The 17,725-nt window shown below is 50.3% G+C and overlaps 2 long non-coding RNA genes across 2 annotated transcripts; both read right to left on the bottom strand.

The window, feature by feature from the left end:
- Nucleotides 1-4,048: 4,048 nt before the first annotated feature.
- Nucleotides 4,049-9,028, bottom strand: LOC112404644 (uncharacterized). The gene is made up of 3 exons (XR_003004150.1): nucleotides 8,755-9,028; nucleotides 7,497-7,683; nucleotides 4,049-4,435 (listed from the first exon to the last, which is right to left on the bottom strand). It is a non-coding gene; the product is annotated as an uncharacterized LOC112404644 (long non-coding RNA).
- A 1,393-nt stretch (nucleotides 9,029-10,421) lies between these two features.
- Nucleotides 10,422-17,504, bottom strand: LOC112404636 (uncharacterized). Its single transcript, XR_003004148.1, has 4 exons — nucleotides 17,422-17,504; nucleotides 16,666-16,796; nucleotides 12,296-12,552; nucleotides 10,422-10,603 (listed from the first exon to the last, which is right to left on the bottom strand). It is a non-coding gene; the product is annotated as an uncharacterized LOC112404636 (long non-coding RNA).
- Nucleotides 17,505-17,725: the final 221 nt, after the last annotated feature.

A 17,725-nucleotide genomic window follows, 5' to 3' on the forward strand; every position in this document is an offset into this window, starting at 1 on the left:
GGGAAGGGCAGACAGCAGAGTCCCTCTTACAATAAATCATGAAGGTGTCTGCAGCATTCTGCCACTTCCAAGGGTGGGGAACAGGAATTCTCCGAAATGAGTATAAACATGGTGTGAAGCTTCAAGCTTTGGGTTTGAACCGTGGCTCTGTCGTTCGCTAAGCTGGCAGCACTGGACGATGTATTTTATTCTCTTAACTGGCTGTCTATTTTACAGAAGTGCTGTGAGGACTAAAGTAGGTAAATATACGTGAAAAATCGATGGTAAAGAATACTAGACAAAGGCCTCTTGCCTTTTCTATCCTGGAGTCTATCTCCGGAGTCAGCCATGGGCCAAACCCCACCTGCCACCTGTTTCTGTAAATATTTCATTGGAACACAGCAAATCCCCTTGTTAGGTGTTGTCTGTGGCTATTTTTGAACTACAAGGGCAGGGATGAGAGCTCACATCAGAGAACGTCTGGCCCACCACTTCTTTAATTAATTTTTATTGGCGTATAGTTGATTTACAATGCTGTGTTAGTTTCTGCAGTATTGCAAAGTGACTCAGTTATACATATACATACATCCACTCTTTTTTAGATTCTATTCCCATATAGGTCATTACAGAGTATTGAGTAGAGTTCCCTGTGCTATACGGTAGGTTTTTATTATCTGTTTTGTACATAGTGGTGTGTATACGTCAATCCTAATCTCCCAGTTTATCCCCACCTTTCCCCCTTGGTAACCATAAGTTTGTTTTCTACATCTGTGACTCCATTTCTGTCGTGTAAATAGGCTCACTTGTACCATATTTTTAGACTCCACATATAAGCGATATATGATATTTGTCTTTCTCTGTCTGACTTTCTTCACTCAATATGACAATATCCAGGTCCATCCATGTCACTGTAAATGGCATTATTTCATTCTTTTTTATGGCTGAGTAATATTCCATTGTATAGATATATCACATCTTCTTTATCCATTCTTCCATCCATGGGCTGGCCCACCACTCCTTAAAATCTGCCCCTGTGTCTGGAAAGATCTCAGAGAAATTAGTGACGCTGTTTGCTTCCAGGGAGGAGAATTGGCTGGTTGGGGGCCATGGAGAGAGATTTTTACCTGAATATCCCTTTGCATTTTTTGATTGTGAGTCATATATTACCTACTCATAAAAGAAAATAAATTTAAAGTTTCAAAAACATGTTTGGCCCACAAACACAAGCCAAAAATATGCACTTCTGGCTCTAAGCAAAAGTCCCTGGACTATCAGATGTTTTTGCCATCTCCCTGTCTTTCTTAACATGAGTGTCACAAAATGATGGCATGCGTATGAAAATATTGTTACTAATGAGAAGTGTCCACTTATGAATAAGGGCCTTCTTCATAATTTTATTGGTAATTATACTTTTCACTTTGTCTAAGTCATTTTCTTAGAGCTTGTCTATACAATAATGAGCTGAATTTCCTTATGTGTTAAATTTCCTGCATCCTTTATTGAAAGAAGACTGTAAACTCTTTCAATATAGTCTCAAAAAGGCAGCTCTAGTTAAAGCACATCTTGTCAAGTAGCATATGCTTGGCTGCAAGGAACAGAGCACAGAACTCAAAGTGATTTAAGGATATGGAGCTGATTCACCTCACAACCTAGGACACCCAGGGGTCAGGGCTGTCCACGTGTCCAGGGGTTCTGTGGTCTCACTGTTATCAAACCCAAGTTCATGAGCCCGACACACAGTGAGGCCAAACAAACCAAAATGTTGGAGTCTGGAGCAGAGAAAGGGTTATTGTAGGGCCACACAAGGAGAACGGGCAGCTTGTGCTCAAAAAGTACAAACTCCCCGATGGTTCTGGGGCAAAAGTTTTTCTAGGCAAAATTTGGGGGGAGGGCTGCAGGGTGTGTGACCATCCTCTGATTGGCTCCTGTAGATGAACTCAGAGAGATGTATCAAACTGTTATGTATGTACCTGGAGGAGAGAACAGGACCAGGCCCCATGCTTCACTACTCTTTCTTTCTGTATTCTCTCACTCCCCTAACTAGTCACTGTTTGAATCTTCCCTTTGGAACTCAGGGGAGGTTGAGGAGGCTGAAACCTTTCTCCTACAAGCAAGAAACTGGGGACCTGGAGGGTCTTTGGGGCCTGGGAGGGCCCCAGGGTCCTGCTCAGTTTCATCATCAGTGGTCCCAGTTCTTTTCACCCTTCTGCTCTGCCATCCTCGGGGCTTTGGATTGTCACCCAAATACCTTTGTGCCTCATGGTCAGCTCTGGACATCCACATCCAAAGCAGGAAATAGGGCTGGGGTGGGATGAGGGAAGTGGCAGCAAGAAGTCTCCTTCCCCAGAAATTCTGCAGCAGCCCTTCACCTTACCTCTCATTGGTCAGAACCAGGTCACCTGACCCCTCCTGGCTGTCAAGGATGCTGGAAACGGGTGGCTGGGTTGAGACAGGTACTTGCCTATTTAGACAAGGATTTACCTATTTATAGAGGTATTTGAATTTGGATGACCATCTGGGTTTAGGGAGGTACAGATGCCCCTCTGAGCAAATGAGAAGAGGTTGGTCCATGTCTGCTGGGAGGCTGGCCTGTGACTTGACATCGCTGTGCAGGTAGACACACATCCTGGGCTACGAGCTCGCTAACCCTCCTCTGGGTGGGTCCTTGCCCTCCACTCCCCTGTGTTGTCCACGTGCAATTATTGGCAAGGATCACTTTCAATGGTGGTTTTCCAGAAGTGCAGACAACCGTGATGGTCCGTCCGGGTGCTCAGGGATGGGAGCTCTTGGTTGTGCTTTGTGCCCCAGCTCTGGCTTTTCTTCTCTGTCCCCTGGGATGATGGGACTCCTCTCCCAACTATGGGCCCTCAGCCGGAAGCCACAGTGCTCTGTCCCCTCCTCACCAAGCCCAGCATCTCCTCGTAATTGCAGTAGACAAATGTTTCCCCTTCCCTCTGAGCATCAGTCTCTTCTGTAAGTGAGGCTTTATTACTTTTGGTCGAAGTCCTGTTGCAAGATCTCTCAAGTAGCAACAGGCTTGTGCAGTCTTCAGAACTGAAGGGAATTTCAGAGCCAGGAAGTCCTGTATTGCAGAGGTGACATCAGCTCATGAAAGGAAACCTTTGAGGCCCGGGGCCCCACGTCCCCTCAGCATGCAGTTCCTCATATCACGCTCACCTGCCTGACATGTGCAAGACGGAGTTTTGCTTCTGCAGCTCTTGTGATACAGTTGCCCCTGGAAAAGCAGAGGCTTCTGCTCTCAGGCAGATGTAGTTTCTTCTGGATCACGGAATACAGCAAGACTCTAGTTTTTACCTTAATTTCATTCCAAATGTGGTCGGGCTCAGAATTTTTTTCTCCAGGAATTGGCTTCCCAAACAGTGTTTCTTCCTGTATGTGGGCAACACTTCCTGATAAGTTCTGTCCTGCCTGCTTCCTGTCCAAACTGGGACGGCTAAAGAGCCTCTGTGTTACTGTATTCTGTTGGCATCACTTCACCAACAAATCATTAAATACTGATTACTCAAAATAAAGGAGAGTTTTGAAGATCAAAAATAAACAGAAAAATGGCTAATTGAATAATCTAGGACAGTGATTTTTCAAGGTGTGGCTTTACATCCCATCTCAGAAGATTGGAAACCTTGACTGACAAAACAGGGGAGCTGTGCATCCACATGGAAGGTCTAAGCCTCCCCTTAAGCTTGTTCCAAATCAGTGGCCTCAATCCCAAAGAGAAGAGATTTGGAATCAGCACCTCATGGTGTGTGAAACCAAACAAACTCTGTAGTAATTTCAGGCAAATTATTCTTTAATAATAAGAATTATTATTCTTACTATACATCATGAAAAAATGCTTTGGTTCAAACGTTGAATAAAAAAGTAGTGGGGGGCTTCCCTGGTGGCGCAGTGGTTGAGAGTTCGCTTGCCGATGCAGGGGACACGGGTTCGTGCCCCAGTCCTGGAAGATCCCACATGCCGCGGAGCAGCTGGGCCCGTGAGCCACGGCCTCTGAGCCTGCGCGTCCGGAGCCTGTGCTCCACAACGGGAGAGGCCACAACAGTGAGAGGCCCGCGTACCACAAAAAAAAAAAGTGGTGGGATAAAATACATATGCACACAATGTCCTTAGAAAACACTCAGCAAGGAGGTACAAGAGTGGAATGGATCAACATTTAATAACGGGGGTTTGGGCGTCTGGGGGCTCCATGGTAGACGTCGCTCGATCTTTTAACATGACTTGTTCAACCATCGGCACGATTCTAAAGAACAAGGACAAGATCATGGAACATGTGAAGTCTGCTGTGCGGATGATGTAGGCAATAATATCGAAGAAACGTGGAAAAGTGACGGAGGAGATGGAGAAACTCCTCAGTGTGTGGATGCAGGATTAGCACCAGTGTCGAGTCCCGCTCAGCTTAATGGTGATTCAAGAGAAAGCTAAAAGCCCTTAGGACGACCTGAAGGAGAAACATGGTGAAGAATCAGAGGGCACGTCTTTTAATGCCAGCCATGGCTGATTTCATTGGTTCAAGGCTAGAGCCAACCTTCACAACCTAAAAGTAAGTGGCGAGGTAGCAAGTGCAGACCAGTAGCTGCCTGGGAATTTCCTGAAATGTTTTGAGAAATTACTGATGAAGGCATGTATTTACCCGAGCAGGTTTTTAACGTGGATGAGACAGGACTATACTGGAAGAGGATGCCAGACCGAAGTTACATCAGTAAGGAGGAAAAGTTGATGCCAGGCTATAAAGCAGCAAAGGACAGGCTAACTCTGTTGTTTGGTGGCAATGCTTCTGGTGATAGGAAGCTGAAGGCTCTCTTAGTTTATCACTCAGAGAACCCAAGAGCCCTTTAAAACACAGCCAAGAGCTCTCTTCCTGTTGTGTGGAAGAGTAACCCCAAAGCCTGGGGTACACGGACCATTTTCCAGGACTGGTTTTTCCACCACTTTATTCCAGAGAGAGAGAAATATTTCTTGGAGAAGGACATCCCGTTCAACATTCTTTTGCTGCTCAACAATGCTCCAGGCCACCTCCCATTCATGGACGACTTTCATCCCAACATCAAAGTAGTGCATCTGCCACTGAATATTACATCGCTCATCCAACCTATGGACCAGGGAGTTACAGCGATTTTCAAGAAATATTATTTACATCACACTTTTTGCCAGGCAGTAAAGGTGAGTAACCAATCAGGAACAACCTTGAGACAATTTTGGAAGGACTATAACATCTACAAGGCCATAAAAAACATTGACTTTGCTTGGTGTGAGGCTATGGCCGTCACCATGAATGGGGTTTGGAAGAAACTTTGCCCGCAGTTCATTCATGATTTCCATGTATTGGAGAAGGTGGATGAGGAGTCCAAAGAGGTCTCCAGAAACGTAGTGACCCTCAGCGAGAAGCTGGAGCTAGATCTGCAAGAGGACGGCTTCACTGAACTCCTTGCTGTGCAACACGAGGAGCTTATTAATGAAGACCTGATGGAGTTGGAGGCCCAGAGAAAGGACGAAGAGGGACAAGAGGAAGAAGAAGTAACTGAAAGACCAAAGAGATTCACGACGCAGGAAATGGCAAGGAGATTTTCTTTATCTGAGGAGGCACTGTTAGTTTTTGAGGCACAGGACCCAAACATAGAATGGTACATGAAGTTTCAACAGCCATTCAGAATTCAATCCAGTGCTACCATGTCATCTATGATGAGGTAAAAAGAGCTACTGCCCAGACATCACGGGATCATTTTTTCAAGAGGGTAGGTAGAATTGAATCCAGCCAGGAACCGGAACCTGTGCCATCAACGTCAGGCGAGAGTAAAACTGCAGCTTTCCCTCATCTTCTATTGCTGACGATCCTTCAGCTCTACCATCTCCCCCTTCCTCTCGCTCCTCCAGTCATAACTCTTCTTGCCTGTTCGCTTGATGCCAGCCCCTGTGTGCCAGCTGTTGTGCTGTACTACTGTACTTTTCAAGGTACTGTACTGTAAGATGAAAAATGTTTTCTTTATTTTTTGTGTTTGTTTTTTATGTATTATTTGTGTGAAAAGTATTATAAACCTATTACAGTACAGTACTATACAGCCAATTGTGTTAGTTGGGTACCTAGGCTAGCTTTGTCGGACTTACGAACAAATTGGACTTACGAATGCAATCTCAGAATGGAACTCGTTCATATATAGGGGACTTAACTGTATTGGAATTTTAAGTGAATTTTATTTTCTTATAATTTTCCATGTTTCTAGAGAAATTTTGAATGGATAGGCACAGTTTTTACATTAGAAACAGAAAATGTTTGTTGTAAGAACACAGCCCGCTCCTCCCTTCCTCCTCCCCCTCCCCTGCAGGCTATGACTCTGCATAGGACCTCCTGACCTTGGTAGCCACCCCGTAAGGAGGAGACTGAGGACCCTTTAGCAGCCCTAGAAGCAGGTGCTGCCACGTTGGCAGAGACACAGGAAATGCAGGGATCTCACCTGATTTCACCAAGGAGTAGTTTTAAAAAACATTTTATATAATTGCCATAAGATGTGTGTGTGTGTGTGTGTGTGCGTGTGTGTGTGCGTGTGTGTGTGCATACATGCACTCAACCACAGCAAGAAAATCTAGGTTGTGAGAATAAGATACTAAATATATTTCTTTCTTTGGGGGCCAGTTATTTCCTCAGGGGTCTACCAGAAAGGTTACCTACATTTTCTTTTTCATCACCTGTCAAAGGATATGGCATCCAAGTTCCCTTTAACTACTGGAGGCTGAATAAATGTCCAGACGTGTCGGGTTTTCAGATGAGAAATCCATGCCCTTGGCCCATGTCACTCTTGCGCCCATCCTGGGTCTCAACAACCATGACGAGGGGGCTTCCACTGACCCTGCACATGTGCACAGACCAGCACGTTCACGGGGCCACACAGCCTCACTTCCTCCATGCTGGATGCCTGTGGTCCCCACTTCAGGGAAGGTGAGTCCCTTATCCTCCCAGGAAATGCAAACAATTCTGGCCTCATTATTTTCTCAGAGGCTGGTTTTCATTCCGGAGCCTATCACCTCTCGGGTCTTTATTTCCCTACAGTGTGTTCAGGCCCAAGAATTTACATATTGAAATATGCATGTGATCATCGTAACTTAACACCTGTTACCTCTCCTTTATACTATGATTAGGGCATTAAAATGATTTGAAATTTGAATTATTTGAAACAATGTATGCATGTGAGTTATACCATCTATAAGCTTCATTTCGGAAGGGAAGAGGGGGTTAGTTATTTCTCCTAAAAGGGAGCTGAGGACCAGGGCTACTACCAGCTCTCTCTAACTGGCCTGATCAGTTCCCTTCACTGGGCAAAAATATGAGTCCTCAACTCAGTCACGTTCTCTGCGTCAGCTTTTACCCACAAAACACTGAGATGCTATCCACCTACCCTTTGAGGGTATTTGTCAAAATGGTCCAGAAATCAGAAGACTGGGTCTTCCAACCAGCAGTGTGAATCAGGGTCGCCGGACAGGCTGCAAGCCCAGCAAGGAAGCCTTACCTGCGGAGAGGAGAAAGTCTGACTACCCCCTTCGCTTGTTTACTATTGTGCCAGGTGGGGAGCAGAGACCCCATCTGGGCTCTTCACAGGCTTGCTGTCACCGAGGTTTTCCTTCTCTCAGTCACCAACTGTGACCGCCGACTGGCCGATCTTCCCCGGTAAAAGTACTGGAAATCATAGCCACATCCTAGGATGAAGAAATGGAGGCACAGAGAGGTTAAGCGACTTGTCCAGAGTCACACAGCTTGGATTTGAACCAAAGTCCCCTACTGCCTGTGGCTGAGGGTGCTGTCACAGGTTCCCTTTCCAGAATTCTGGCTTTCTCCCTGTGTTCGGGTGAAGTAAATCCTCTGCCTGGAAGGGAAGCAGCAGACAGGGCCCTCTCTCTGCCTTGCCCAGGGCACTTCCAGACCAGAGGTGCTGGGGCAGCCCCTCCCTCAGGAGCAGTTCTCCCCTCACTCGGGGCACTTCTGACCTTGCTGGATGTGTCGTGTGGACCTGCTGTCCTGCTCTCTGTCAGCTCCTATTTGGGCTGAACACCCCTTCCCCAGAGAGCACACGTACACATCCTATCCGTCTTGACAACTCTCACCTGCCCGGTCTCACTTCTCAGTGTCCCTTTCAAACTGTGGCAGCCAGGGCCATCCTGCTAAATGTATTCTTCTCAATTTGGGGCCAACTTCTGGCTTTTCAAGGCCATTTTGAATCCTGCAAGTTTGTACAGAAAAGCAGCCATGCATTTCTGTCCTTCCACACCCAGAATGTGTGTTTGTGTCTAAATATACATTTGCGTCAGGCCAGGTGTCAGTGGAGACAGTGGACTCAGCAGAGTGAGGAACGAACCTGCGGCACAAGGACTAAGACCCTCCCGCCACCCCGGCCGTCCCCCCAGCTGCTTGCACACTCGCGCTCACACTCACACATATCCACACCACTCGCGGCGCCGTCCCCCCACTCAGTGCCTCTCCTCGACGCCCCTGCTCCTCAACCCTCTCGGCCACCTCTGCTCTGCCTGCCGTTCCAGATCCTCTGGCAGCCCCACTCAGATTTATCTTGAAAAATGTCCAACACGTAACCCACTTTCCAAGGGCAGGTCTAGGAGGGAATAATTGCTGTTATATAGGGCGAGCCCCAGCGGCTCTCAGGAGATGCCCTGGTTTCCATAGAGCCCGTGCTCTGTTCACCCCCTGCCCCACCCCCACCCGGAACCCACAGTTAAGAACGTAGACAGAGACCCACTGCGGGAAGGGGCACCTACCTGGCTGGCATCGGTGCTCAGAGAGCAATGTCAGCAGACAGCGCTCATTGGTGATGGGGCCTGAGTGCAGAGATTCTTGGCAAGTCTTGAAAAGTGAAGAATTGCTGGAATTGGGCAGAGTGTATGATGAAGTAGCCTTGGATTGGTGGGTGCAGCAAAGGGAGGGTCTCGAAGGAGTCCCAAAAGCAGAGTCTCTGCTGCGGCTCATCTTCCGGGACCAGGGCCCCAGGAGCAGGCAACCTGGCCGTCGTTTTGTCTGCTGGTTTGTGTGCTTGGTCCCAGCACCATGTAACACGGGGACAGGAAATCCTGTTGGTTTCAGTGCTCAGTATTCATCAGAAGGAAGGCAAGCTTGAATCTATGCAAAAGGAAGTCTGTCTGCTTCGGAAGGGGTAGATGACAATACGTATGCTCACAATGAAAGAAGGGATCAGGCAGAAGAAGCGTCCTTGCCCGTCTGGGTTAGCTACTAATTTTTATTTTAATGTTAAACCATTGCATGATTTATAATATAACTCAATCTATTAAGCACAGTTTAATGAATCAATCAGATATTTTTGCAACAAGTGAGACATATTAAGAATATGGGGCTTCCCTGGTGGCGCAGTGGTTGTGAGTCCGCCTGCCGATTCAGGGGACACGGGTTCGTGCCCCGGTCTGGGAGGATCCCACATGCCGTGGAGCGGCTGGGCCTGTGAGCCACGGCCGCTGAGCCTGCGCGTCCGGAGCCTGTGCTCTGCAACGGTAGAGGCCACACCAGTGAGAGGCCCGCATACCGCAAAAAAAAAAAAAAAAAAAAAAAAAAAAAAAAAAAAAAAAAAAGAATATGAATGTATTGGTGAATCAAATGACTTGCTCTAAATAATGCAACATGTTGGTGGTGCATCTAATTAGAAATTAAAATCAGGAAACTGATTAGAGACAATCATAAAAGTATGTTGATTTTGTTAAATATGTAGAAGGTGGGGGGCTAGGAGAAGCCACACTGACTGTTTAGAAAAGTGCTTCGCCAAGGGAGCAGAAGAAGCAGAGGTGAACCTGAGGCGGTGGTGGGCATCACCTCTGGGCATCACCTGTGGGCATCGCCTGTGCCGCCACCAGAAAGCTCAGCTGTGATGCCACAGCTCCGAGGCTGACTGGGAAGATTTTTAGTAAATGATTTCTCCAAATCCAGCCACAACGACAGCTAACTAACCTTCTCACTGAGTCTGGGCCCCAAATCAAGTCTTGATTCAGTCCCTTACTCTGCATATTTGTGATGTAATAAAATAGAATCTTCTTTCTGGGAAAAACTTTCGTATCATGAAAATATTGACATTGATCACAAAGCTACCTGGGAATAAGCTAAAACATAATGTCTGCAGGTATGCTTAGTTTTCAATTATTTTAGACCAAACGTTTAATAAAATAATTCTTGTGGGGAGACCGTCGTCTGACCGCAGGGGTCTGAAAGCGCTGGCTGGGCCTGGGGCCACCCCTCCGGTGGGAGGAGCATCAGACAGCATCCCTGTCTCGGCCCCCAGTCCTCTTGCTTGGCTGTTCCTTCACAGCACGCCTTTCTTTGCTTTGCACACTCTTGGATCTGTCTCCCCGCCCCCAGCCTCCTAGATTATGAGCCCTCGCCAGGCAAAGGCTGTGTTGGAGCCGTCTCCTTACCCTGTGCGGCATCTAAGGAGACGCCCTGAACCAGTGTGTGCGTGAGGGAACCGCGTCCACCCTCTGCCCGTTGACCTGGAGGAGGGACAGTTCTGTGGATTCAGACCCACCTCCTCCAGTCACGGTTCCGTGGCCACTCAGGAGCTCCTGCTGGTCAAGGCTGAGGACTCAGCTAGCCCTTCAGGAGGATGGCCTGGCGGGGGATGAAGAAAGAGACGGGAAAATGTAGTAGAAAAGAGCAGTTGTCCCGGCCAATTGAAATTCAACAGATCCCCTGGGGATTCATTTTCTAAATGGCTTCTAATTTCCCTAAGTGTCTTGTCCTTTTCTCTCTTGTATTCAGGCATCCAGTGAGCAGGCACTGGTCATAAATTTCTGACATTCCCTCCCTGACTCCAGGAATGACAGTCTTCTCATTCGTGCAGAGCAGAGTCCTCCCTCCCCCACCCTTCGCAGGCCAGTGCCTGGTGCCTGCTCTCAGCCCACAGCCCCTGAGCTGGGGGCCTGGAAGGGGCCCTGCATCTCCCGCTCCCGGTGACCCTTTGCAAAACGTCAGACGGTGTCCCCTGATGGGTGGGTCTCTCCACCTGCTCCTAGCCCCAGGCAGCGGGAGGGCGCTCCTCCCAGTCACGGGTGCCCTCAGGGCTATGACCTAGGCAGGACAGGTATGAAGGACAGAGGGTTAAAGTGTGTTGGATGCCACTGGGAGGTCCCATGCCAAACATGTTACATGATATGGCATTTAATCCTCCCAACACAGTGAAGAGACCCTGTCACCAACCCCATTTTACAGATTAGACCTGAGGCCTGGAGAGATTAAGTGCTTGCCCAGGGTTTGTCTTTCTTTCTCTTTCACAGACACACGTGTGCACACAGACATGCAGACACACACACACACAGGCACACACAGGCACGTGCGCATATACCCCCTCATAGCAGCCTCCTTTCATGATCTTGGTTGCAGAGTCTTGGAAAGTTAAAACTGGTAGAAACTCTAGTTCAAGTGAGAAATCAAGCCCAGGAGCTGGTGGACAGCGCACTGGAGGTCACTCAGGGAAGGTATGCCAGAGAAACTATCGGGAACGTGAGCAAATCCTGAAACCCAGCGTCTCAGGCAGGGTCTCCCTGAATCGGCCCCGAGATGGGGACCCACAGGCAAGTGGCTAATTACAGAACAAGTCCTAGTTGGGGGTCAAGAAGGAAGCCAGACAAGGGACGGGAAGGGAGGCAGGATCTCAGGGGGTCCTACAGAGGGGAGCCTCAGCCAGACCCCCAAGGCTCTGGAGGGCGGGCGACACCTCTGACTTTGTCCGGCATGGAAGCAGGGGAGCTGGACTTTCAGGCCTTGTTCTGTCCTCACCGGCCTCCAGGCAGGACACCACCCTCAGGCACGTCCAGCTCTCTGAGTTTGCAGGGCAAGCAGCCCCTGTGGCCTGAGTCCACTGAAGAAAGTACAGTTGCTGGCTTTAGAAACTTGTCACGGCTGTCTCAGTGGAGAGCCCTCAGTGCATCACTTAGCCCCCCTCCCCTCCGTGGGAACAGTGGCAGTGGCGCCAGGCCCTGCCGTGTGCGGTCAGCAGCACAGACACTGTCAGAGCCAAGAGCAAGCAACGGAGGATCCACCAGGATGACTTTAAATGAGAAGCACAGGGCTTCCCTGGTGGCGCAGTGGTTGAGCGTCCGCCTGCCGATGCAGGGGACGCGGGTTCGTGCCCCGGTCCGGGAAGATCCCACATGCCGTGGAGCGGCTGGGCCCGTGAGCCATGGCCACTGAGCCTGCGCGTCCGGAGCCTGTGCTCCGCAACGGGAGAGGCCACAACAATGAGAGGCCCGCGTACTGAAAAGTAAAAAATAAAAAATAAAAAAATAAATGAGAAGCACAGACCTGTGCCCAGGGAAGGTGGCACTCGCTGCTGCTCAGAGGAATCTCAACACTCGTTCGCTTGAGCAGAATTCACGTTGAGTCAACACAGTGGCATTAGGGGACACCCGAAGCCTCCTGGGTATCAGCTCCACTGTTTCTATTTCTTCCAGTCATTCACGCGGCACCTTGCATCACATCAGGGCCGTGTGGGACTCGGGCCCATCCGTCTTCCAATGCCCCGGGGTGTGAGGCACAACCTGGGGACAAGCAGCCCCACTCTACAGACACAAAAACCGAGAGAGGGTGGAGTCACTGTTTCCTGAATTTTCCGCTCTATGAGCAAAGCCTTCAAGGCACTTCATTCCTCTCCCTGCTCTGATTTTTTCGCCTCAGACGGAGTCCTCCAAGGTCAGCGAGCCCAGGTGCAGGCCGTGGTCTGGAGAAAACCCAGACTCGGGAGACCCGGATGCAAGCATCAATTCTGCCACTTGGCAAATGTGACCTTGGGATCCTCAAGGCCATGGGGAGCTCCAAGGGCTGCCCATCCCCACTTCTAGGAATAAGGCCGTGCTCCCAGCTGAGAGGGCTTTGCGGACAGGCCTGTCGGGGTCTGGCCCCAGACCTGCAGGTGGGAAAGGCTGAGGTCTGAAACCAGAACATGGCTCAAGGCCAAAGACCAAGGCAAAGGGAGGTAAGTAGTGGATGAGTTGCCAGGTAGGTGAAAAGCCAAATGCATCAGGGCAAAACTGGGCCTGGGGGTGTGGTTCAGAGCCAGGCCCCCTCATCTTCCCTCACACACGACAGCCCAGGAACCGCGTCTCTGCACGTGGGTTGTGATGCCTGTGAAGGAGCCGGCCTGAGTGCGCAGCCCCGGAGTCCAGAGACCTGCCCAGTAGCCAGTGCAGCCCAGCGCCTTCTCCCGCCGTGGACAGTAGACCCGCTCCTCCACGTGCCCCAGTGCTGGGGCTCACCTGCGCCCCACAACAATGCAGAGCCCAGGGAGGGGAGAGAAGGAGCTGTAGCCCGGCCGGCACTGCTCCCACCACCAGGCCGAAGGGAGGATGGGACCCCAAGGTGCTGTCCCGGGAGTGGGGATGTTGGAGATGGGCCTGCCTGTGGGCAGACGCAGTGCAGCCCGCGTGGGCCGGGCCAGGGGCAGGTGGAGACGCACGCCTGATCCAGAGCACAGGAAAAGCCACGGGAACTTGAGATGCTGCCCTGAACCAGTTGGTCATGGCACCTGGTCCAGAGAGGACTCTTTCCTTGTGCTGTCAGCCCCAAAGTGGGTTATTGCTGTGGCCACACTTGGCGCCTGCTGTAGGAGGAGATCATCCTGTCCCCTGGTGTCCTGACATCCAGCAAACCATATCTAAGTCACCCCGGGCAGGACCAGCCGCTGATGTGCATGACAGTGGCCCAGGGAGCACAGCCGGGCACAGAGGGCAGGTTCCGGCACTTGCCCGAGGGAATTCCTTTATTCAAAGGCATCCTTTTCTTGAAATGTGTGATAAACTGGGAATCATAAAAATGAAATTGCTTAATTTCATGGGGTTTTCCCTCCAGTTCCACATCCTGCAAAATTACAGAAGTGGTTATTTTTGCCATAGAATTCTCTTTTTTTTTGCAGGAAAAAAGTGCATGCCGCAAAAAGTATATTTTCTTGAGCCAAAAATGAGTTTGCAGGCTTTTGGGGAAATGCCAGAAATGATGCTAATAGTTAATGGTGGTGTTCGAACGCGTAATGTTGCACCAGCAATGTTTTCATGGACCCCAACCTCTCAGTTTCTCATTATGTTAGAGCCACACCGGTACACACAGTTCTTTTGCTCAGCAAGAAAAACACGGTCTTCTTGCGTTTGAGTGAAGGAGGGGCACTGTCCACTTTGGCGCATGGATCAAAGTGGATTTATGAATCCATTTTTTGAGGCTAGTGTTTCTGAACACATGCTGCAAATTCTGGCTTCACAGTCCATCCTGAAAGCAGGGTTTTATAAAGCTACGCTTTTCCTAATTATTTTTCTCTCCAACAGTCCTGGAAATAAACATATTTTCCTGCTTCCAGCTAAAATACAATTTCTTAAAGACACTGATTATTCTGACACTGTCCTCTGTCATGATAATAGATATGGGTTATGGATCATTAACTGCATCATGGAAATTAGTCACCTGCCGAGGCAGGTCAAGGGGAGAACAGAGGACCAGCCCTGCTGGCAACAGAGGGGCCGGTGCTAGAGGCTCTGGTGTGACAGTCTGTGTGGTCACCTGACATCACGTATCCAAGAGAACGTGAGGCCAAATCTGTGTTCAGGTCCAGGAAGAAGAAATAAATTGTCAAAATCAGGAGAGGGAATGGGTGAGGGTGGGAGACCCCCAGCGGAAAGGGTTCACGATAGCATGGAGAACAGGGGGCCCCTTGCACTTGATCTCTTTCCTGGTTGGTCCCTGACTGCCTGGTATGTGTGGGCTGTTTCCTGGGAAAGGTGTAGGACCCATCCCAACTGGACAGCATCACCACACCTGCCCACTTCACTGTCGCAAGTGTGTCCCGTGTGTCCTATATGTGTCCCACGTGTGTCCCGTGGTCCTACACTCGCTGAGCCATCTCTCCGGACTCTGACTTTAAAGTCTGGGGCAGGGTGGAGCACGAGCCCACGTGTTCACGCTCTGATGAGAGAGATGAAGGCTATTCCAGGATGAGAAGCCAAGAAATATGCAGGGGTGGGTCCTAAGCAGCAAGGCCCATGGGAGCTGGGGCAGAGGGAACCAGACAGAAGGACCTGGAGGATCTGACAACAGACTTGGCCTCACTCAGCCTCGGCCCCCTTGAAACACTTGGATGAACGATAACATCCATCTCCCCTCTCGTGTGGCATCTGAAGGCCTTTTAGCACCAGCATGCTTTGTGCCAAGAATCTAGATTTCGCCATGCCCCTCAACTCCCCTGCAAAAAGTCCCCAGCAGCCCCGCAGTCTTGCCAACTGTCTTTAAAACAATAACCCGCCATCCCTGCTCAGGAAACACACTGCGCGCATGGAGCACGTCTTTATCTGTACACGGCCAGGCAGCAGATACTATAACCATGCTCGTTAGACAGGAGGAAACCAGGCTCCCTGCGTGAGGACAGGCCACAGGAGTGGCAGACACCTACTCCCAGGCTCGCTGAGCCCCTCACCGTGGTAAGCCTTTAGCTCGCCCCTGACGCACACCCTCCGTGAAGGATGGCTGCTCGCCGAGCTGAAGACCAGCCAGATCTGAGCCCCTTCCTCACTCACTGGCTGCGAGACCACCGGGCCAAACACTCAACCTCTTCATCTCCTGGGGTCACTCCTGCCTCCCCACTGAGCTCAGGTCCAGATTCAGTGAAGTCACGTGCACTGAGAACAAATCTTACTCTTAGCAGCAGCTGATTGCAAACCAGCTCCAAACGCCTCCCACCCCCATGCATCCCATCTCCAGCGGGACCTCAGGACCCCACCCATCAAAAGCCAGAGGCTGTCTCCCAGCCACCCCCATGCATCCCATCTCCAACGGGACCTCATGACCCCACCCATCAAAAGCCGGAGGCTGTCTCCCAGCCACCCCCATGCATCCCATCTCCAGCGGGACCTCATGACCCCACCCATCAAAAGCCGGAAGCTGTCTCCCAGCCACCCCCATGCATCCCATCTCCAGCGGGACCTCACGACCCCACCCATCAAAAGCCAGAGGCTGTCTCCCACCTCCTGAACTTGGGCCATGCGACAGCTTTGGTAAAGGAGACCTCAGTCATGTGATGTGGGCTTGGAAAACCGTGTGCACTGGGCCCACAGCGCTGGGCACCACCAGCTCTGTGAGGAGCCCCGGGCCAGCCTTGGGGGAGCAGCGGCCCATCCCCCCAGTCCACAGGCAACCACCCCGGACACATGAGGAAGGCTTTGGTAGGCAGCGACCACGGATGCCCAAGGGAGCACAGGTGACACCACCCAGCGGCTCAGCCCTCATCGCCACCCTCAGAGCCGTGAGCCAATAGAGGGCTGCTGTTTTCAGCCACAACGTTTGGGCTGGCTTGTTTGCAGCAGTGGGCAACTGATCCACTGCACCACAGATGTGGCTCACAATTTGTTAACTTACTGCTCTCCTTGATTCATTCCAAAGTGGTGTGACAGATGCAGAGCCAGACTGCAAAGTCTGTAGCCCCGACCTGGGCTTCACTCCCCACTCAAGCCACCTGAGAATCAGAGGGCTGTACCAGGAGAGCACCGAGAACTCCTCCAGCTCTGATGTTCTGGAGTGCTGGGGTATCTTTTCCTGTTCTAAACTCTCACTTCAACATTGCCTCAAAATTTTGTGTAGGTTTTGAATCGCTCTCCTTTTATTTCTGATACCAATTCACATTTTTCTTAGAGCCTCACCTATCATGTCTACACTGAACATCTGAGCGGTCATCTTTCTGTCCTTCTAAGTCCACAGGATTCTCCTGTGATAAGACATTGCAGCTTTTCAATTCCTGGATGTCATCAATCAAGACGATTTAATAACAGATCTGGGGAGGAGACAAGAAAAAACTGGATGAATGACATTGCCTTAAAATTGGGTACACCCTCTCCACTGTTAGTATTACAATTAATGCATAACAAGGCTGAGCATTTCACACGTTTGATCTAAAGCTGGTTTAGAAGGAGCCTCACTGAGCTGCCGGCACCACACAGGGCACGGCAGGGTACTTCATAAGCTCTGCCTGGTGTCTGGAACCTTTCAGTTCACAACGTGTTGAGGAGCGCCTCCTGCCTGAAGACCTCCAGTCCGCGCTTCCTCTCATCTGGGCACCTGCCTCTGGGAACTAACAGCTTCTCCTGAAAGCTGTCCAGAAGCCTGACGGCTGGCTGGTGACTGAGCGACAGTTCACAGCACAGGAATTGGCCCCAGAGACCTCTCTTAGCTCCGTCAGTTCTGTAATCTCTCCTAAGAGATAAGCCTTGTCCAGAAGGTTACCCGATACCCAGGAGATTTGGTGACTTCTGCTGTCTCCCTCCGCTCAGTACGCGACCGCCCCTTGTTTGCTTTCCTATTTCAGTGTGGCATCACAGTACGACACTGATGATAACCTTCCAAGCAACAACCAGGGATCCAGACCGAAGAGAAACCACCCTATACGTGCAGCTACCTACCATCCCAGACCAGCCAGGTGCCCACCAGGAGCCGTGGGTGCCTTCCCTGAACTGTCACATCTGCCAGGAGCAGGGGACGCCCCTCTCTTCATCTGAGATTCCTGGCCCTGGCGAGTTTCTTATGCAACGATCGGTAACACCCACTGGGATTGCGGAAGCACTAAAAGTTGTGTGTGCGCGTTCAGGGTCAGGGTCTAGAAAAGATAACATACTTCTGGAGACCTTGAAGCTATGCGAGTGGCATGGGAGAAATTAATAATAATAAACGACCGTCCACATCATGAACTTTTCCCTTTTCCTCCAA

This window comes from Neophocaena asiaeorientalis, unplaced genomic scaffold (genome assembly GCF_003031525.2).
Source record: "Neophocaena asiaeorientalis asiaeorientalis breed wild unplaced genomic scaffold, Neophocaena_asiaeorientalis_V1.1 scaffold528, whole genome shotgun sequence".
In the NCBI taxonomy this organism is placed as follows: domain Eukaryota; kingdom Metazoa; phylum Chordata; class Mammalia; order Artiodactyla; family Phocoenidae; genus Neophocaena; species Neophocaena asiaeorientalis.